This window comes from Chrysemys picta, chromosome 1 (assembly GCF_011386835.1).
Source record: "Chrysemys picta bellii isolate R12L10 chromosome 1, ASM1138683v2, whole genome shotgun sequence".
Lineage (NCBI taxonomy): Eukaryota > Metazoa > Chordata > Testudines > Emydidae > Chrysemys > Chrysemys picta.
This window is the reverse complement of record NC_088791.1, coordinates 200,216,021-200,238,870: the sequence shown is the minus strand read 5'-3', so window position 1 is coordinate 200,238,870 and position 22,850 is coordinate 200,216,021. Positions and strand designations below refer to the sequence as shown.

General features: G+C 41.1%; 1 long non-coding RNA gene across 1 annotated transcript in view; it reads right to left on the bottom strand.

Annotated features, from left to right (window-relative positions):
• LOC135977435 (uncharacterized) overlaps window positions 1-22,404 on the bottom strand; it is a 105,417-nt gene extending 83,013 nt beyond the window's left edge. Inside the window, exon 1 of the long non-coding RNA XR_010594928.1 lies at window positions 21,989-22,404. This is a non-coding gene — a long non-coding RNA (uncharacterized LOC135977435). The remainder of the gene's footprint in view (window positions 1-21,988) is intronic.
• Between the last annotated feature and the right edge of the window lie 446 nt (window positions 22,405-22,850).

Below are 22,850 nucleotides of genomic sequence, written 5' to 3'. Positions count from 1 at the left end.
GCAAAATTGTTATGGAAATCATTGAGGGACAATAAGCTCATTTTATTCAGAATAATGTCAATATCACCTCACCTTGACATGGGTGAGTGAGGGATTTAGCTCTTACTAGGCAGACTTGTACAAAAATATTGATGCTGTTGGTGCAATCAGGAAAAATAATGGCCCAGTTTCACATAAAGCAGTACAATATGGAGTTTTGCCTCTAATTGTTTCCTGTTTGTCATTTAAAAAGAAAGGTGCATTTTGCAGATGACTACCCCGGCAAACTGGGGTTGTATGTCATATAAGACAAGGCAGAACTTGGTCCACAATCTCTTTGAGAAACAGCAAGGGCCAAATTCTGCACCCATATACCTGCTCAATGCTGCCTGTTCCCCACAACCACTCCAACTGGCTCGGAGGAGACTGCTGGTGGAATAAGGTATGATTCAATGGAGTAAAGGTGGCAGAAATTGGTCTTAATTGACTTGTCCCTGGGTTTAGACAGGTTCTCCTGTAGTTGTGAGACAGTCACAGGAGGTCTGCTCTGATCTTTTCTGCTATTCTTGGGACTTCTCTCTTTCTCACAGGAAAAGCTGGCTAGTCGTTAAGTATTAGCTGAAGTTTAGTTAACCTCTGTCTGCAGGGCCGCCTGGGGGGCAGGCAAGTGGGGCAATTTGCCCCAGGCCCCACAGGGGCCCCCATGAGAATATAGCATTCTATAGTATTGCAACATTTTTTTTTATGGAAGGGGCCCCCGATATTGCTTTGCCCCGGGCCCCCTGAATCCTCTGGGCGGCCCTGTCTGTCTGTCTACACTGTGTACAATTGTCCTTACAGTTCATTTTGAATGAGAGTTGAATTTTGTTCTTACTGACGTAGCTCCCTTTGCATTTATATTCAATAAAAGTCTCATCAGAACAATAAAGGAGTAAATATCACACCCATATATTACCCATTCTGGGGAGAATTAATTGGGGGCACAGTGCCCCAGCACCTAACTAACTCACATGAGAGGCCCAAGCAGCACATCCAAATACTGAAATTTCAGATATATTTCCTATTGTCAGTACCTACACGCACACAGTTTCCCCTAAAGAGTCAGGTCCCAGAGCTTACCACTTATTGGTACCGTCTCATTTGGGGAGAACAATAAATGCACTTTACTGTTGCCTTAGGCAGCTATGACACTGGCAGACCAGTGCCAACTCATGGCAAGGCCCCAGGGCCTCGCTGAACACTGATAAATGCATAGCTGAACACCAGTCTGGCTCACCTGTGGGTTAGTATAGTTTAAATGGATATTAGTATTATAAGAATGTGTTTAGTGTTTAGATTTTATGGAATGCTTATAGGATACTGCATGTATTAATCCTACTTACGATATCTGTATCCCAGTGTATAACGTCACATTGAGTGTTTGCACTGTAAACCTCTGCTATTGTGTATCTCACCAAACAGGAAAAAACACATTTATTAAGATAATGTGCTCGTCCAGCACACAAGATGGCCTAATGAACGCAAATGAGGCACTGTGTAGCATCAAAGGGCAGAGACCTTGTTGAGGGCATTCCTCACTCCCTCCAGGAAGGGAAGGCCTGTGCATGAACTTATCCCATCAGTTTGGACTCTGGGGTGAAGGGGATAAAAATCCCTGACAAGAAAAAAGGTGGATCTTTCTGCTGTCTGGAATCTGAGGGCAAAAAATCCCAAATATAAGCAAGAGATCCCCATGATGCTTGGCATGGGTCAGCCCTAAAGGCCACAGACAGCGCTTATTATACGAGCTTATGTTACCTTTTTCAATTTCAACCAATCAATTTAACTTTGCAGATAACTCTCTTATTTCTCTTCTTAGTTAATAAATCTTTAGTTTATTACAGGATTGGTTACAGGTGTTCTCTTTGATTTGAGAGCTGAGTACCATTGATCTGGGGTAAGCGATTGGTCCTGGGGACTGGGAGTAACCTGAACATTGTTGTGATTTTTGGTATAAAGTGACCATCTATCACTTAGTCCATCTTGCCAGGGTGTCAAGATAGACTGGAATGCCCCAGGGGACTGTCTGAGACTCCATGGTAAGACTGTTACAGTGCTTTAGGAGTTCACACTTGTTACTGGGTTGGTGAAATCTAATTATAGAACATAAAAGTAGTTTGGGGTCTCTGCCTGCTTTTTAACAGTCTGCCCTGAGGTTGGCACTCATGGCTGTGAGCCACTCCAGACAGCATGACAGCAGCTTTACATTGTTTACTCTTGGCTCCCATCGTTATGCTGCTTCTGAAAGGGAACACCCAGTATAAAGATTTTGACCTTGACCAAAGTTTTGGTTAAAAGGGTAATTTCATGATGTGTGACTTTCAAAAGGGTGTTTGGAGACACACAGGTGTGGCCCTGAGAACATAAACAATTGACAAAGGCAATGAAACATGCCAGTAGGTGGCAGCACACAACTAGCAAAGGAGATGAGACCAATCTTCCTTCCTCTATGTGTGGCACTGTCAATGCAAGTATACTGTTCAGCAGCTGTTGTTTCTTGGAATTGAACAGAAGCTAAGTGATAGTGCATGTATAACACTCTACAGCAGTCAGATGAGAGTATTAATCATTAAAGTGTATCTCTGAAGCCTGGCTAATGGTTCTCTTCTCTACCTGCCTCTCTTGGAACAAAACCATCTGTAGGACTGAAGCGATGTTTACAAAATAGGCATTGCTATAGCTATGCCACTGTAGTGCCATCGTGTAGACATGATGTAGCTAATCCAGCTCCCTGAGTAGCAATAGCTAGGTCAACAAACCCAGCTACATCTACATTGGGGTGTTAGATTGGCTTAACTACAACATTTGGGTGTGAAAAATTCACACCCCCGAGCAATGTAGCTAGATCCATCTAAATTTTATGTATAGTCCAGGCCGGTGTAACTAAGGTCTTGATCCTGAAAGTCCTTGTGTGGCACACAGCAGGGAGTTTTTAGTGCAGGTGGAGGATACCCATCAACACAAGTAAGTACTCTACATTGAATGTCTTCCCTTCAAATGTTTCAGCCTAATTTTCCAAATGTTTTTGAGGTTTTGCTGTTCTTGAATGCTTATCTTGAGACATCTAAGAAAGGCCTGATTATGCGAGGGTGGGTACTCAGCGTTTCTGAAAATCAGGCCTTTCTGAAGTGTCTCAAAATGGGTACTCAAGAATGGATTAACCCAAATCACTGTCACTTTTCAAAATGTAGGCTTTCACTTGCATTCCACACTGGTAAATAGAATTGATTAAATATTCATTCAAGAGTGGTCTGATAGCTAAGGGCAGGCACTGAACAGAGCTGGGCAAATACTGCAACAAATAGTTCAGCAAATTTCAGGATATATGTGTTCAAATTTTGTAAGCGAATTCACTTTGGCTGTGTATGTATCCCTTCTGTGTTTCCTGAGATAGTCTTGCAAATGAGTTTGATGGCGTGAATGTTCAAGGAAACAGCAAATTGTAAGCAAATATGGCAACCTTGTCATGGAAGGAAAATTCCAAATGTGTAAACATGAATATTCACTTTGAAAATTTCATTCCATAAGTTACATTTATTCTGTCCAGTAACAGAAACATACCATATGACCTATGCGTCCAATCAAAATTAACCAAAGCAGCATGAATTTTCTTAATACTACGAACTTCTTCTAATGAGCCACAGACCAAGAATTATTCTTTGAGAGTTTATTTTGCCAATAATGAATTGTTTCATGACATTTGCAAATTGTTAGCAGACAATTCATGAGCAGAAAAACAGGTTAAATCCTTTGCGTAAATTATTCATTAAAATTGTTTATACGGGTGTAGCGTTTGAACTGATAAACCAATTTGGGTCTTCCAGGGGTGCTCCAACCTGGGACTCTATCCTTCTTCCTCTAAAGGTGCTTACGAAATTCATATTTCTCCACATTCGGTACTACTGGGACTGTCTGACTTGTAGCCACATATCTTTTCACAGTGATGTTTAGACCCCCAGCTTACCCTGGCTGTCAGCCTTAAAGCCTAAAAAAGAGGAATGGAATAGTATCTCTGGCTTTCTATTTGACTTGCTCCCATGTTACTCCTGGATTTCCCACACAACTGGGAGACGATACATCACAAAAGGAGATCTGGGCTCAAATTTCAGGGTATTTGGATGTAGGGTTTTGTTTCAACCCATTCTGAAGTTTGGAAGTGTTTTCAAAATTTACATTTAGGTTTGAGATTGAATATTCCCAAAATTCAAGGATTTATCATGTGCTAATATCTTACCATGTGCTAATATTTAGAAAAGTGAGTGTTCCTGTAAACACTTCAAAACCAAAATGAAGATGTTCCACTAATGATTACACAAATCCCAAGATAGCTCTTTAAAACACTTGATTTTAATTGAGCATCCTTTTTTTGCTTATTCCTCTAATTTGCTTAGCAAGAATGAATACATAGTTTTACTTTAATTACCTAGGCTTTGAATGTGAGTTATTCAAAAGGAATAAAGAAAAAACACTATTTTTGGCATAGTTTCATGGGGTTTTGTTCTTTTCTGAATGTAAAATTTGTAAATAGATTCCTATACCCTTGAAATGCTTCAGTGGAGGCACTAACTCACATCCTAACTGAAGAAACTTTTGGGAAAATAATGGAGTCCTTCAAAAACATTGAAATCACATTAAGTGACTTTAAATTACTGTAATGTGTATCAAATGGCTGTAACGCTGAAAGCTGGAATTTCTCAAGGTTCTTCAGACTGTGTATAGTGTGAAATAATATAAAATATAATGCCCCATAAGCCTTTCACAAGTACTGTAGTCTGGAAGTGAGTGTTCAAGGTTATTAAAATACTATTAACTTACTGTATTCATAAAAGGTGAAATTCACTCACTCTGCATAAATGCTAGCATGCATTAGAGTACAAAGGTGGGATATGGGGAAAGATGCAGTCCACCACTGAAAGTCATCAGACTGCAGGATTGCACTGCAGTTCATCAGATATTGAAATTCCAGCCAATGGACAGGAGCAGCAGACATATTCCCATCCATTTGCACTTGGGCCACTAGATTTACCTAATCACAGAACGTGTTACTTCTTATCAGGCTTCTCCCTTCCACACGGGCCTGGCCTGGGGAATAGCCTCCACAGCACACATGAAACATAGAGACTCCTTGCATGGCTACTCTCTTGCTCACCACAGAGCCTCACCCTGGGGTTAAGTAGTGCATTAGAAGGCTCTGTATCAGCCCGCCACACCAAGGGTGATTTTCCTCCTTACTAAATGTTGCAATAACAAAGGAACAAAGTAATATGCAATCAGCAGAAACATTTGCAAACAAAAGAAGAAGAGAAAAAAACGGAACAAACAGGACATCACAGCCCAAGAACATATTGGGTAGCATTTCGTATATGGGTGGAACTGCTGAAGCCACAGCTGTGACATAATATGTACACCAACTTCTTTTCTTCACTCTCACTGGAATAAATGGCGGCGGGGAGGTGGGGGGGTGAGTATCTCCAAATATTCATTTGAATCTGAAAGTGAATTTCAGTTTGATCATTCAAGCACTCAAACTTTACTAGGACAAAGTGAATTTTAAGGCTGAGAATTTGACAAGAGTGAATTTTGAATGGTATATTGCAGGGGTTGGCAACCTTTCAGAAGTGGTGTGCCGAATCTTCATTTATTCACTCTAATTTAAGATTTTGTGTGCCAGTAATACATTTTAACGTTTTTAGAAGGTCTCTTTCTATAAGTTTATAATATATAACTAAACTATTGTTGTATGTAAATTAAATAAGGTTTTTAAAATGTTTAAGAAGTTTCATTAAAATTAAATTAAAATGCAGAGCCCCCCGGACCGTTGGCTGTGACCCGGGCAGTGTAAGTGCAGCTGAAAATCAGCTTGCGTGCCTCCTTTGGCACGCGTGCCATAGGTTGCCTACCCCTGGTATATTGAATTGTAAAATTCACAATTTGTACCATCTGGGCTAGTTACACAAGTCTTCCAATCAGGGAACAGAAATAATTCTGTGTGATTTAGATACACAGCAAAAATTTGGGACTGTCAACTCTTTTAGTGAAATGTTTGCAAACAATGTGCACTCCAAGAATAATTGCCAAATAAATTCAAAAGGCAAAATTATTTGAATAAATTGTTCATTAAGAATTCTTCATGCACTTCTAATTGTTATTACTATGTAGTAGTAGGTTATTTCTAGGTATCCGGTAATCAATTAGTTTGTCTGAATGTATTTAATATGTTGATTAGTGTTTTGGCTCTAGAGTATCCAACACATTTAATCAGGATAGACCATTTCAGTAGATATTAATCTTGGATTTGGGGGAATATAAGTGATATTGGTATAAGAGTAGCATATGCCTAGTCCAGATAACAGAAAAGGTGCTTACAAGGTATCTAGAATTAATTATTAGGAGAATTCTTCCAGAATACCAGGCCCAGACATGTGTAATGGTAAATTGCCAAAGACAGTTTCCAGGAACAATCAGTGAACATAATTACAGGGAAGTCATAGAAACATTTTTATTGAGTTTAAAGTTATGCACAAACTACTTCAATAAGGTGCTAGAACTATAATTGTGATTTTTTAAAAAATATCAGCTGATAAAGGAAATCAAATGGCTTCACCATGACGTAAGAGCAGCTGAGAAACAGGTAGAAGGCCATGAAAGAAAGCGCTCATAAAACAAAAAATAGAAAATTCATGGAGCGATTCACAACTGTGGCTTCTGCAGTTCCAGCCATATATGGTAGTTTCCAGTCAACATTCAGAAAATTAGCAAAAACTATACAGGCAGAGAACATTTTGAACACATTTAAACCTACAATATCACAATTCATTTCAAATCGATAATCAGGATGTATGTATGTCACACTCATATTCCAGATATCTGGAAAGCCTTTGGTATACAAAGGTACTAAATAATGAATAGTCAACTTTCCAGAAAAACCAAACCCCAACTTTAGTAATCTGGATAAATAAGAATCTCCCCAGGGAAATCAGGCTAAGATTTACTTCATTAATATATATTGCACCCACCATTAAAATGGCTGGACTTGTTTATAATAGGGCTGGTCAAAATTTTTCCATCCAAATTTTTTCTATGGAAAATTGAGTTTTCAATTAAATGAAATTTTTTTCAAAAGTGTCTGCTTTTATTTAAAAGCAATGATTTTTCATTAAAAAAACAAATGCTCAGAAAACAAAAAATATTTGGCCAAAACAAAACAAAAATTCAACTTTGGGAGTTCAGTATTGCAACAAAAGGGCAACATTTCTGCACAAAAACACCTTCCTCCCCCTATTTTATGACCATCTCTAATTTATAATAATTACAATCAGTAGCCTCTGAAAAATATAAACATTTTCAACCAACAACTGGCTACAACACAAACCAATCCCTGCTGCCCTTACCACCTGCTGCCCACTAAATATAAAAATCCTCCCAAATATTGACCCAAATAAACCAGATTAAACAGATGTTTTGCATGGCATTCCAATAATGGACAGATCTGGGCATTTGCAGGCTGCGAGAAGGAGTGAATTCCAGAGCTTTTAGAAGTCTGTGGCATCCAAGACTACTGATAATTATTTTACTTTACCAGACTGCTTAATCATTTCCACTTGTTTTCTGCTGAGAACTACTAGCCCGTATCTTGTTCAAGTGTATGTGTGTGTATGAGAGAGAAAGAGAAAAGAAAAGTCAGGTAAAAGTCAAAACACATTGGCAGGTGTATTTAGCTGCAGCTGCATGGAAAGTCCAGTTTATCAGATCTTATCTTAAGAGGGAAATAACACTTTACAGTTAACCTATACAGTAACTTCAAAGGCGGGTTGTTGTCAGCAGCTCCTGGTTTATGACACTAGATAATCAAACCTCATGGATTACTTTAGTTTCAGGAGGTATGAGTATCTGCCTTCTGTTTATAACCTACAAGTACATGGACATTTCCAGATAAGACAGACATTTGTTCTGAGCAAATGCAACAAGAACTGGGTGTAATGTAGAGGAGGAGGTGTGTGGGCAGACAGATTGTAGGTACTATTGGTTGTTAAGTATATCACTTAGATAGCTTGCTGCTAAATCTATTGCTTAATTATGAAGATGCATACAGGTAAGCAATGAAAACACAGTTTTCACTCGTACATACAAAAATAACAGTGGTTAAGGGGGAGTAGAAAAGAAAGGTATTGTAGTTAGGGTGACCATATTTCTCAGAGAGAAAATGGGACACTGCCAGCCACTTGCCCGAACCCTCCCTCCCCCTCCCACATATGCTGTTGCCTGTCATTGGAACCTTGCGTGCACAAACACACACCCGCCCTACAAGGCTGTTGCCTGTCGCTGGAACCCTGCGTGCACACACACACACACACACACACACACACACACACACACACACACGGCTGTTGCCTGTCTCTGGAACCCTGCAGGGGCCCCCTCAGGAGGCTGTTGCCCCATCCCTGGAAACCTGGGGGGGAGGCAGCCTACCTGCTGGAATGCTACCTCCCACCCCCACAGCCCTACTTCCCCTCCACACTGCACATGACTTTTTTGACAAAAATGGGCATTTGTCCCATTTGCTCTTGCCAACTGATCAAGTCAGCAAGAGTAAATGGGACAAATGCCCCCTTTAGAAAAAAAAGTCAGGACAGCCGGAACAGGGCTTGAAAAAGGGACTATCCTGTCCAAAAGGGGACGTATGGTCACCCTAATTGTAGCAACAGGAATTTTCCTTCACTAGTACAGCGAAGATTGAAATAACATAGAGCAATGGGAAAAGCTGAAAAAGTTTGGAGATTCAGTTCAGGTTAGGGACATAATGAATCTACTGACTAGATCTAATTCAGATATGAATGAGAATGCACCTAGAGTTTTCAAATCTCATCAACCTGTTACCCTCTATCTCATTGACTTGAATGGGAGCTTTCCTTAGTAAGGGCTGAGGAAATACAGCAGGATTTGGCCTGTGATAGACATTTTGCAATTCTAGAAAAAAGAAATAAAATAGAGAAAATTTGCATTCAAAACTTAAATAATATCATCTCCACAAAGACACAAACAAGAATAAAAATTATGTTTTAAAAAGTTTAAATGCATAGTAGTGACTTTAATGACAAAACACACACATGGCAGCCAACCATGTAGCCTTTGCTAAGGAACTTTTTATTGTAGATTCCCCTTCTGCCAAGAATTTAACTTTTTCCAAATGTCTTTATTGTGGGAGGTGATAGACATACATGCTCCTACATCTCTGCCCCACCCTTCCCAGTCTCAAGTCTTTGTGGGGAGATAAAAGAATACAGGTAGGCCCAGATAAACACCTGAAAGCCTATTCTAGCTTTTTTGGAACTTAGCCTTTGGTCAAGGTCATGGAATACAACAAACCTCCAAACCACATCCTGCTTTTTCTTAGGTTCTACATAGCAGTGGAATAGTTTGACTTACAGGATTTCAGGATTTTTCCTGATCTTCCCAATGAAAACCAAGAAATTAAGAGGCACATGATTTTTTTTGTAAAAACAACGAACCTGAATATTTTCAAATCTCAAAAAAGTTTGAGTTAATTTGATTCAGTTCAAGTTGTGGGAGAAGATTTTACACACCAGCCATTGACAGAAGCTGGAGTAACATCAGAAAGAGTTGTTCCTGAATCCCACTCATCCCCACACTGGGCTTCCCAGCAATCTCTCAAGGTTACTGGGTCCCAAAACCTCCTCCCTCTTCTCCAAATAGGGCAGCAACACCCAGCTCAGCCCCCTCTGAGGGTGGCTCATCAAAGGTTCCTGCCCTCTGGAGCCACCAACATTCACAATTGACCAGCAGGAGCAGAAGCCAGGGGAGACAACATTTCCAGCCTCAGGAGACAGCCCATTTCCTCATCTTTGACTTTTGTAAGTTTACTATTTCACTCCTACATTGTATTGTATTGCTTCCTCACACCAGTCATTCCTCTTTCCCCTGTCTTCTACCCAAGCTCAACCCACTATGCTTTTTTATTTTATTTTATTAATATGGAGATATACCTATCTCATAGAGCTGGAAGGGACCTTGAAAGGTCATTGAGTTGAGTTAAGTCCCCTGCCTTCACAGCAGGACCAAGTACCATCCCCTGACAGATTTTTGCCCCAGATCCCTAAATGGCCCCCTCAAGGATTGAACTCATATCCCTGGGTTTAGCAGGCCAATGCTCAAACTACTGAGCTCTCTCTCCCCACATGCTTTTCATCTCCTTCACACCTATAGCAACTCCATTCCTCCCTCCATGCCCTCCCTCTCTCATCCCTTTCTCCTCTGTTTGCTCCCCCCAAACCCTGCCTCTTCCTACACTCCCATCCTATTATCTCCATTTTTACAACTTCTCCAGCCCCTGAAATACTTTAAAAATCCAATAAATGAATACATACAAGAAATAAAACCACAAAGAGATGTATATTATTAATTGAAGCAACCACATCTTTTCTTTATGTGTATATATATATAAAAAAAAAAAACATCATTGTCCATCCCCACTCCTACTCCACCATTTCTGTTGCCTTTACTCATCTGATTACAGCTATACCTCGGCTATGTCTATACTACAGACACTGCATATAATCTTTGCAGGGAAGGGACTGTTTGTTACATTTTCCAGTAAAACACCTAGAATTAGTTTGGGTGCAGCATAATAATACTTTATCAGAACCATTTATCCTTTCCCTAGAGAGACAAGGCAGGTGAGGTAATATCTTTTCTTGGCCCAACTTCTGTTGGTGAGATAGACAAGCTTACACACAGCTCTGCTTCAGGTCTTTCCCTACTGTCCTTTCGGTACCCACACAGCATGAAAAAAAATCCTTGCCGTAATTAGAGTATATCAATGGGTGTGCTACAGTGTGTGATTGCTTAATCATTGACTGCACTGAGCCAGAACTGAGAATATTTGGCTAAGCATTGATGTTTGAAATCACTGAAAAGCTACTTCAGCTATTGAAAATCACAACAGTGATTTGAAAACACATTAGAACAAAAGTTCTGACCATCGTTATGGACACAACAGTGAGGTTGATGTGGACTCTGGAGTACCCACCTGACTTACACAAAATGCTAGAACTTTATTTATATTGTTGGACAGACCCATCCACTCCGGAGTCCAGGATTTCATCCCTCATGTGCAAGGTGCATATAGTTCAGCTCCTGCTAGAGCTGCAATTTGGTTAACATTTCCTTTAACCATTTTCCTTCATTGCAGCAATGAAAAATGGTCTGGAAGGTCTGCACTTGGAAGGCAGTGCAAGCTGCAGATACAAAACACTAACCGCAGTGGGCGAGCAGAACTGATCAACTAGGGAGCTTTTTCTTTAATTATGGGCCACCTGCCCTCTCAAGAAAGAGAACTTGAATGACACTTCCAGCTGCTCCAGCCCAATAACATTCTTGATGCCAGCATACCTGCCAAGATTTGAGATAGAAATAGGGATGCTTCAAAGCTCCAGTGCTCCAAACACATGTGCTTATCTTTATGTGCATGAATTATCTCACTGAACTCCATGGGATTGCTCACAGGGGACATAGTTAAGCACCTGCACTAGTCTTTGCAGGATCGCAGTTCAACTTTGTTATAGATTCATAGCTTATAAAGCCAGAATGTGTCATCTTGTCTGACCTCTGCATAACACAAGCCATAGGACTTCCCTGAATTAATTCCTGTTTGAACTAGAGCATATCCTTTAGAAAAACGTCCCATCTTCATTTAAACATTTCCAGTGATGGACATCCACCATAACCACTGGTTAAGTTATTCCAATGGTTAATTACCCTTCCCATTAAAAATCTGTCTTATTTCCAGTCTGAATTAGTCTAGCTTATTCTTCCAGTCACGGGATCTTGTTATACCTTTGTCTGCTACACTTAAAAGATCTCTATTATCAAATTTCTGTTCTCCATATAGGTACTTACAGGCCGAGGTCGAGAGGGCGGGCGGAGCTCAAGCCCCAGTGGGGCCCCCCTCCACCCCATAGGCACACCCCTCAGCCTGTGTGCCCCAGGCAGCCTCATCAGTGTCTGCTGAGTGGTAAGGGCCAGCTGGAGGGGGTTGGAGGGAGGTGGGCCCCCTATCTTTCCTTCCCCCCCATCATTGCCCACCCACCCAAAAGTCAGGGCCCACCCAGTTTTCCTGTCCTAGCTATGGCACTTCTATGACCCCCAAGGCTTTTTCAGTGTAACTGCTTCCCAGAATAGAGTCCACCATTCTGTAAATACGGCCTGCATTTTGTGTTCCCATATGTAAAAGCTGGTCAACAACACCACTGGTCTGGCACAATGTATCTTTCTACAATAAGAGTAAAGCTTTCTCTGAGGGTAGTCTAAGACTGTGGAGTGAACTTCCCCAAGAACTAAGGACTAAGGCTGTCAAACGATTAAAATAAATAATTGTGATTAATCGCATTTTTAATCACACTGTTAAACAATAATAGAATACCATTTATTTAAATATTTTTAGATGTTTTCTACATTTTCAAATATATTGATTTCAATTATAACACAGAATACAAACTGTACAGTGCTCACTTTATATTATTTTTATTACAAATATTTGCACTGTAAAAAGATAAAAGAAATAGTATTTTTCAATTCACCTCATACAAGTACTGAAGTGCAATCTCTTTATCGTGAAAGTGCAATTTACAAAAGTAGAATTTTTTATCATAACTGCACTCAAAACCAAAACAATGTAAAACTTTAGCGCCTACAAGTCTCCTCAGTCCTACTTCTTGTTCAGCCAATCGCTCAGACAAACTAGTTTGTTTTCATTTACAGGAGATAATGCTGCACGCTTCTTATTTACAATATGACCTGAAAGTGAGAACAGGCATTCACATGGCACTTTGGTAGCCAGCACTGCAAGGTATTTACGTGCCAGATATTCTAAACATTTGTATGCCCCTTCATGCTTCGGCCACAATTCCAGAAGACATACTTCCAGGTTGATAATGGTTTCTGCTCGATAACTATCCAAAACAGTGCCGACTGATGCACATTCATTTTCATCATCTGAGTCAGATGGCACCAATAGAAGGTTGATTTTCTTTTTTGGTGGTTTGGGTTCTGCAGGTTCTGCATCAGAGTGTTGCTCTTTTAAGACTTCTGACAGCGTGTTCTGCACCTTGTCCCTTTCAGATTTTGGGTGGCACTTCAAATTCATAAACTTTGGGTCGAGTGCTGTAGCTATCTTTAGAAATCTCACATTGGTACCTTCTTTGCATTTTTTCAAATCTGCAGTGAAAGGGTTCTTAAATCAAACATGTGCTGGGTGGTCATCCGAGACTGCCATAACACAAAATATATGGCAGAATGTGAGTAAAACCACAGAGCAGGAGACATACAATTCTTCCCCAAAGAGTTCAGTCACAAATTTAATTAACACTTTTTTTTTTTAACGAGCATCATCAACATGGAAGCATGTCCCCTGGAATGGTGGCCGAAGCATGAAGGGGCATATGAATGTTTAACACAAATATTTATAATACAAATAATAATATCAAATGAGCACTGTACACTTTGTATTCTGTGTTGTAACTGAAATTAATATATTTGAAAATGTAGAAAAACAACCAAAAATATTTATAATACATTTCAATTGGTATTCTATTACACTGGTCTACAATTTTTGAGAAGTCGTCTGCTTCAGAGATAAAATGTGCTATTTATTATGTATTTTGATGTGCTGAATTCAAATATGACAATTAAAACAACTGATTGGCTACTGTTTCTAAGATATTTAAGTTTTTACATTTTATGTCTATGTATATTGTGTAGATAGTAGAGTTTTAATCATAAATTGTAAACCTAGGTCTTTTCATGTGTTTATGGTTGCTTTAAATGGTAATATTTCACCTGTCCTGTTTATGTAACACTTTAAAAATCAGCAAAAGGGTTATATAAATAAAATTTATTATGAAACAAAAGGCAAAAACTATTATGTACATAGTTTAGTCCTACTCAGTGTCTACTCGGCGCTTCTTGGCTTGTCTCTTGTATTCATTAAATGGAGCATCTCTTGTCACTGTCCAGCAATAGTCTGCAAGCATTGATGGGCTCCATTTGCCCTGATAGCGTTTCTCCATTGTTGCAATGTCCTGGTGAAATTGCTCGCCGTGCTCGTCGTTCACTGCTCCGCAGTTCGGTGGAAAAAAATCTAGATGAGAGTGCAAAAAATGTATCTTTAGTGACATGTTGCAACCAAGGCTTTTGTATGCCTTGAGGAGGTTTTTCACCAACAACCTGTAGTTGTCTGCCTTGTTGTTTCCGAGAAAATTTATTGCCACTAACTGGAAGGCTTTCCATGCCATGCAGTGCATGGTCAAATGCATCATCTCGAAGAAGTTCATGAATCTGAGGACCAACAAAGACACCTTCCTTTATCTTAGCTTCACTTAATCTTGGAAATTTTCCACGGAGGTACTTGGAAGCTGCTTGTGTTTTGTCAATGGCCTTGACAAAGTTCTTCATCATATATATATATAAAAATGGAGATATCCCATCTCCTAGAACTGGAAGGGACCTGGAAAGGTCATCGAGTCCAGCCCTCTGCCTTCACTAGCAGGACCAAGTACTGATTTTGCCCCAGATCCCTCAAGTGGTCCCCTCAAAGATTGAACTCACAACTCTGGGTTTAGCAGGCCAATGTTCAAACCACTGAGCTATCCCTCCCCTATCCCATCCAGACCCAGCTTGATGTGTAAGGGTGGTAACAAAATCTTCCTTGATTCAACAAGTTGTGGATGCTGAACACTTTTCCTCCTAGGCTCCAATGACTGTCGGAGTGGCCAATCTTTCTTGATGTAGTGGGAATCTCTTGCATGACTATCCCATTCGTAGAGAAAACAGCAGTACTTTGTGTAGCCAGTCTGCAGACCAAGCAAGAGAACAACAACCTTCAAATCACCACAAAGCTGCCACTGATGTTGGTCATAGTTTATGCACATCAAAAGTTGTTTCATGTTGTCATAGGTTTCCTTCATATGGACTGCATGACCAACTGGAATTGATGGCAAAACATTGCCATTATGCAGTAAAACAGCTTTAAGACTCGTCTTCGATGAATCAATGAACAGTCTCCACTCATCTGAATCGTGAACGATGTTGAGGGCTGCCATCACACCATCGATGTTGTTGCAGGCTATAAGATCACCTTCCATGAAGAAGAATGGGACAAGATCCTTTTGACAGTCACGGAACATGGAAACCCTAACATCACCTGCCAGGAGATTCCACTGCTGTAGTCTGGAGCCCAACAGCTCTGCCTTACTCTTGGGTAGTTCCAAATCCCTGACAAGGTCATTCAGTTCGCCTTGTGTTATGAGGTATGGTTCAGAGGAGGAGGATGGGAGAAAATTTGGGTCCTATGACATTAATGGTTCAGGACTAGAAGTTTCATCCTCTTCCTCTTCCTCGTCTGACTCAAGTGAGAATGATTCTGGTGCATCAGGAACCGGCAGTCCTTCTCCGTGGGGTACTGGGTGTATAGCTGATGGAATGTTTGGATAATGCACAGTCCACTTTTTCTTCTTTGACACACCTTTCCCAACTGGAGGCACCATGCAGAAGTAACAATTGCTGGGATGATCTGTTGGCTCTCTCCAAATCATTGGCACTGCAAAAGGCATAGATTTCCTTTTCCTGTTCAACCACTGGCGAAGATTTGTTGCACAAGTGTTGCAGCATATGTGTGGGGCCCACCTCTTGTCCTGATCTCCAATTTTGCAGCCAAAATAAAGGTGACAGGCTTTCTTAACCATAGTGGTTATACTGCGCTTTTGTGATGCAAAAGTCACTTCACCACAAACATAGCAGAAGTTATCTGCACTGTTCACACAAGTACGAGGCATCTCTGCTCACCTTGGCTAAACAGAAATGTGTCCCTTTGCAAAATCAAACACTGACAAATAAGAGAGCACGACACTGTATGATTTCTAGAGCTGATATAGGGCAATTTGTTCAGCAGAGTGATGTAAGCTTTGTTATGATTGCATCATCCATGACTTCTGGGAGTAACATGATGCAATTCATATCATGTATGACGCAATACCAGCTTCAGATTGCATCATTCATTGTTTTGCCTAAAAAGCAAGTACTGTCCAAACCCAGTTATAGATTTATTCATAGATCCAGTCAAAGATGTATTTTAGTCATTTCTGGTTTAAATTGAGATCCCTTCCCTTTATAACTCACTTATCCTCCACCATTCCCAAGTCAAGGGTCATATATACTGACCCAATAGCATATCTTGAAAACTAGAGCCAATCAACAATTTTAAGCATCATTTTCGTTCTCAGTGACCCAGAATTAGTAAAGTTTGACTACATTTATTTCAGAAGCATTTTGGCTGTAGAGCAGTGTTATTAATGGTGTGATTAAAATTGCGATTAATCGTGATTAATTTTTTTAATCAAGTTAATTTGTTTTGAGTTAATTGCTTGAGTTAACTGTGATTAATTGACAGCCCTACGAAGGACTATCAGAAACCTACTTTCTGCTCCAAGTGGAAGGCATATTGCTTTGACCTTGCCTTCTTTAACAAAAAAAGACTCTCCATTGCACGTACTTCCCCCACTGAGGAAAGGATGAGAGAACAAACAACACATGAGAGATGTGTAGTCATATTCCTTCATGTACTACTGGAAGGTGCTCAGATACTACAGTGATGAACATGAAATAAGAATGTATATAGAGTAGAATGACATTTGGCCGTATTAAAATGCATAGTGTTTGCTTGCAACCCAACTTTTCCAAAGATCCAGGTCGCTCTGTATCAGTGACTTGTGCTCTTCATTAGTTACCACTCTCCCAATCTTTGTGTCATCTGCAGACTTCATCAGTGATTTTATGTTTTCTTCCAGATCACTGATAAAAATGTTTAATAGCACAGGGCCCAGAACTGACCCCTGCATAAGCCACACTGGAAACACTCCTACTTGATGAGGGTTCCCCATTTACACCACTGAAATCAATGGTAGTTTTGTCATAGACTTCAATGGGACTTTACAGGTTTGGACTGTAAGAGAGTAAATAAGCTCTTTTCTAGCAGTGTGTGGACGTTGTGCTAAATGACTGAGCACACCCTGGGGGGAGAAGAGAGCAGGGCCTCTGGAAAATATTTAGTTACCTCAAACATCCAACCTTTTGAAATTTACAAGCACAATTTAAAATTTAGAGGTCGAAAAAAAGATGTATGCACACATTTGTGTGGGCTCATATGAACCCTCATAGGTGGTTCTGGATGGGGTGGACAAAGGGCATAGGAAACTAGTATATTTTACTATGTACTACGCATCAGCACAAGCAAAATATACATGCAGAAAAAGTACAGTTGGAAGGTTTGATTCAACAACTCCAGGATTGATGATGCAGCAGTTTAGCAACATTTTTACTGGCTTAATCTTATTCCAGAAATAGACAGCACAGTTTCCTGGAAGTCTTAAAAAGGCTACACGTATAACACTTGCACACAAGAAATTGAACTCTTCTTCCCTTGTTCCCACCAGCATAGTTTTCAGTTCCTCCTTAGTCCCTTCCTAGCGCATGATCCCATAGTGCTAGACGCAAGGAGTTCCCTTTGACAGGAAGTCCTCTTCTCCAATTGTCCCATAACACCACTGTAAAGATTAATGCTCGCTCATAACAAGAAGAAAACAAGTATTTCTTATGTTTTTCACATTAGGTTAACTCCCGATTGATGCATGACTGTCTCATATCTAAGGAAGACTTAGGGGAAATCAAGCAGTTCACATCCACCTACCCCAAAATTCTCTATTACAATATAACTGAATTGTAACATATTTAAAGTCCATTATATGTCTAATACAAACCATTCTTTTTATTTGGTATTTACGTAACAACACAGATGCAAAGGGCCTTAGCATCAACACATGGATCCTGGCTTGTGGCGCTCACAATCTAATCTAGACTGGAACAATATAAAGGATGAGGCATGAATATGGAGATAGGAGAGAGCTATAGAAGATCACATACTGAATACAAATCAAAGACAGAGTTGAAGCAGAAAGGGGGAAAATGGTGCATGGAAAGACTGCTCCAAATGTAAGGGACAGTGTGAAGCAAAACACTAAAGTGGGAGAAATGGAAATAAATGTGTCTCTTCTTTTACTGGCATAACCATTTGTTGTCTTTGTTATTTAAACAAAAATTCACCTCCCAGACAATATAGGAACTGTAGTTAGATTAGGGAAAATATACTAAGTCTAGACTAACATACTATAAGAGAGTAGCTATCAATGGTTCACAGTAAAACTGGAAGGGTGTCTTGAGTGGGGTCCTGCAGGGATTGGTCCTAGGTCCAGTTCTAATCAATGTCTTAACAAATTATTTGGATAATGGCATAGAGAGTACACTTAAAGTTTGCAGATGTTACCAAGCTAAAAGGGGTTTTAAGATCTTTGAGGGATAGGATTAGAATTCAAAATGATCTTGACAAACTGGAGAAATGTCTGATATAAATAGGATGAAATTGATTACAGACACATGCAAAGTACTATACTTAGGAAGGACTAACCAACTGTGCAAATACAAAATGGCCTTTGAATATGTGCTAATTACTTATGCTAAAATATCTTTTTGATCTTGTATTTAGCTGTGACACTCTCAGAACCTTTCCCAGACCTGAAGAAAAGCTCTGTGTAGCTCAAAAGCTTGTCTCGTTCTCCAGCAGAAGTTGATCCCAGATATTACCTCACCCACCTTGTCTGTCTAGGAAAAAGTACTACAGAAAAGTATTTGAGGATTATAGTGGATCGCAAACTAACTATGAGTCAACACTGTAATACTGTTGCAAAAAAAGTGAACTTCATTCTGGGATGTACTGGCAGCCGTGTTGTAAGCAAGACACGAGAAGTAATTCTTCCGCTCTACTCAGCACTGATAAGATGTCAGCTGGAGAATTGTGACCAGTTCTGGGCACCACACTTTGGGAAAGATGTGGACAAATTGGAGCAAGTCCAGAAGAGAGCAACAAAAATTATTAGAGCTCTAGGAAACATGACCTATGAGGGAAGATTGAAAAAAAAAAGGGTTTGTTTAGTCTGGAAGAGAAGACTTAGAGGAGGAGGAAACAAGATAACAGTCTGCAAGTATGTAAATGATTGTTATTAAGAGGAGAGGGATACGTTGTCCTTATCCATTGAGGACAGGACAAGAAGCAATGGGCTTAAATTGAAGCAAGGCAGATTTCGGTTAGCCATTAGAAAAAAACTCCCTAAATGTCAGGGTAATTAAGCAGTGGAAGAAATTACCTAGGGAGGTTGTGGAATCTCCAGTCACTGGTGGTTTTGAAGAACAGGTTAGACAAACACCTGTCGGGGATGGGCTAGATAATACTTAGTCCTGCTTCAGTGCAGGGGACTGGACTAGATGACCTAACAAGGTCCCTTCCAGTCCTACATTATTGTTATATTATTATTAATATGGTATGCACAGTTTCCAAGCCAAATGTCCCATATTCAACATTTCTACTAAAATGGATTTTCACATTTTTACATACAGTTATGTCTAATGCTAGTATATCTTTTTTGAGATGAGGCGACCACATCTGTACGCAGTATTCAAGATGTGGGCGTACCATGGATTTATATAAGGCAATAAGATATTCTCAGTCTTATTCTCTATCCATTTTTTAATGATTCCTAACATCCTGTTTGCTTTTTTGACTGCCGGTGCACACTGCGTGGACATCTTTAGAGAACTATCCACGATGACTCCAAGATCTTTTTCCTGACTAGTTGTAGCTAAATTAGACCCCATCATATAGTATGTATAGTTGGCATTATTATTTCCAATGTGCATTACTTTATATTTATCCACATTAAATTTCATTTGCCATTTTGTTGCCCAATCACTTAGTTTTGTGAGATCTTTTTGAAGTTCTTCACAATTTGCTTTGCTCTTAACTATCTTGAGCAGTTTAGTATCGTCTGCAAACTTTGCCACCTCACTGTTTACCCCTTTCTCCAGATCATATATGAATAAGTTGAATAGGATTGATCCTAGGACAGAGCCTTGGGGAACACCACTAGTTACCCCTCTCCATGTTTACACAGTCCGCCGCAGTGAGCCTCCCAGCCTGGCTCAGCAGACTCGGGCTAATGGGGAGATAGCTGTGCTGACAGAGCTTTGAAGTTGTGACTCAGGCTGGGGCTGGGGGTCAGGCTCTGAAGCCCTCCCTAGGCTACAGAGCCTGAGCTCCAGCCCAAGCCTCAACTTCAAAACGCTGCCTACACAGCTATTTTCAGAGTGCTAGTGTGAGGTCCGCTAGCCCAAGTCTGTCAACCCACAGTGTAAACATACCCACAGATACCTTTATCTGTGGATGGTAAAAGAATTGCATCTGTAGATTAGGGTTCAATTTCCATTGTTGCCAACACAATCCAATTTTTATTTATATGCTGGTATGTAGGATAAATAATGTTACAGTCAAAGTCTAGTTGCGAATGGTTGAGAGAGTCATTCCATCACAGCTAGGTTCTCAGGCTTGCAATCTCAACTGCTTCCATTATTTTACTCCTTTGTTGATCACAGAAGATTCTGCAAGACTGAATGGCAACAAGGTCTTCACCCTCTTGACATTCTACAGTGTTGTGAGTCTTGTATAAATAAAAGAGAGAACTTTGCTGGAAAGACCATTGAAGCCCTTAGAAATGAACTTGAAAAACGTCCTACACTCTTTTTTTTCCCTGTGCGGAAAGATGTCAACCTTCAGCAAGTAAAAAGATGTAAAAAATGCTGCAGCGTGAAGATGCATGTTGATAAAGAAGCAAAAATAGAGGTGTCTGGTTTCTTTCTAAGGAATATGGAGTTTTGTTGAAATTGTCTTGAACAACATTTCCTTGAACTAGGGAAGTTGGGGGCCTTTTTAAAATAAATGCACCTGACTCACTTTGGTGGGCACTGACTCAAAGAAGTTCCACTGAGTTCAGGTCAGGGAAACCACTGCCCAGTGTTAGAAGCAGCTTCACAACCTGGCTTTTAGTGTTTGGATTGTGCACATCACTGGCTAAAGGCAAAGCCCTCATGAGGCTATACCAATCACTCTAGGACACTTAGCAGGTTCAGTAGTGTAGCATCATTGAGTAGGGACACAAATCCCATTCCATCCCCTTCAATCCTGATAGAACTATTGGCTGGAATTTCCACAAGTAGGAAAAATGTAGTGTCTGGCACGGAGTGATACTGTACATACATCACCACGGAAACACAGCCAGCTATGGAATAGGGCACAGGTCCACAGCATTCTGCACAACAATATAGAAGAGCAATCTTGGCTAAGGACTGTGGGGAGAACCCCATGCCTTACAAAAAGGATCATGTACAAGGGTTTGCCGAGGCTCGACCCTCTCCGGGGCTGGGGGGAGCCACACCGGCTCACTACACACCGTTGAGCTTGGGGGATTCGTCCAGCCATGGGGTCTCCCTCGGCAGCCCTTGCTGTAACCGAAAGAAACACGGTAAGCCCGGCCCTGCTCAGGTTGGGGCAACAATGCTAAGTCAGGGCTATGGCCCTCAGTCCGGGCTGAGCAAATAGCGGTACAAACCGTAGCTAGCCTGGCCCTAGGTCAGGGCGGGGCAACAAATGCTGAGTCAGGAGCTCAGGCCCTCAGTCAGGGCTGAGCAACAAGTAAGTACAAAAGTATTAAGCCCAGGCCGTAGGTCAGGGAGGGGCAACAAACGCTGAGTCAGGAGCTCAGGTCCTTAGTCAGGGCTGAGCAATACCAATAGGCCTGGGAGACGGGGAGACTGCCACCCACGAGTTGAGCGGCAGGGGGGACGCAGTCCCTCCCACTCCACTGCATCCCAGCCCGAGACCCTAGCAGCGGCAGAAGACCCGCTGCTGTCAGTGGGAATCCAGGCCGCAACACACTGACATAGGCTCTGGCAGTGCTGCAGCCAGACTGGGGTTGGCTGCCCCCGGGCTACTTCCACACTCCCCCTCGGGGCCTACCTGGGTCCTGGTGTTGGCCTCTGGGGGATCCAGGGCCATGGGTTCTTCGGGACAGGGGTTGATCGGCTGGCCCGGCAACTCCTCCGGGTAACGAGCATAGGGCAGGTCCAGCAACTCCTCCGGATAGCGGGTGCAGGGCAGGCCCGACGGCTCCTCCGGATAACGGGCGCAGGGCAGGCCCGGCAAGGGGGTTTCCCAGTCACGGGCTGGGCTAGAGACGTCTGGTCTCTCCGGCGGTTGGGGCCTGACTGAGCACTGAGGGTGAGCCTTTATACTTCTGGGTCGCCGCCTGACCCTCTGAAGGGCGGGCTCAGAGCTCCATAGCTCTGCCCACTCCAGCCTCCAGACGGGCTCTTCCCCCTCTGGGGCGGCGGGGAGCCACACCGCCTCACTACAGATCACAAGAGCTTTAATATCCACACAGGACACATCCAAATACTGGAAACATTGAGGACATTTATGTGTTTGAAACTGAACTATTTGAGAGCTATTTGAGATATAGAGAGATATATCGTTAACCTGTAGACTTTGTTTTGTTTTTAAATGTCATATTTTTAAAAAAAATATGTACTCCTGCTCCCTTTAAAGTCAATGGGAGTTTTGCCATTTTAATGAGAGCAGGATCTGGCCATACTTTTTTAAAACAAATTCTTTTTACAAAATGGAAACCACTCCCTGAAAAAGACATCTTTAAATTCAGCATTTCCAAGGGGCACCATTAAAACTGAACAATGTGAGCTCAAGTATTCTCTAAGCATGCTAGAAACAGACTATTAAGAGGAAAAATGAACTAATTGGCTTACATCTCTCCTAAAAATAAACTAACAAGTGAAAACCCTGAAAGAAGACTACTTGGAAACAC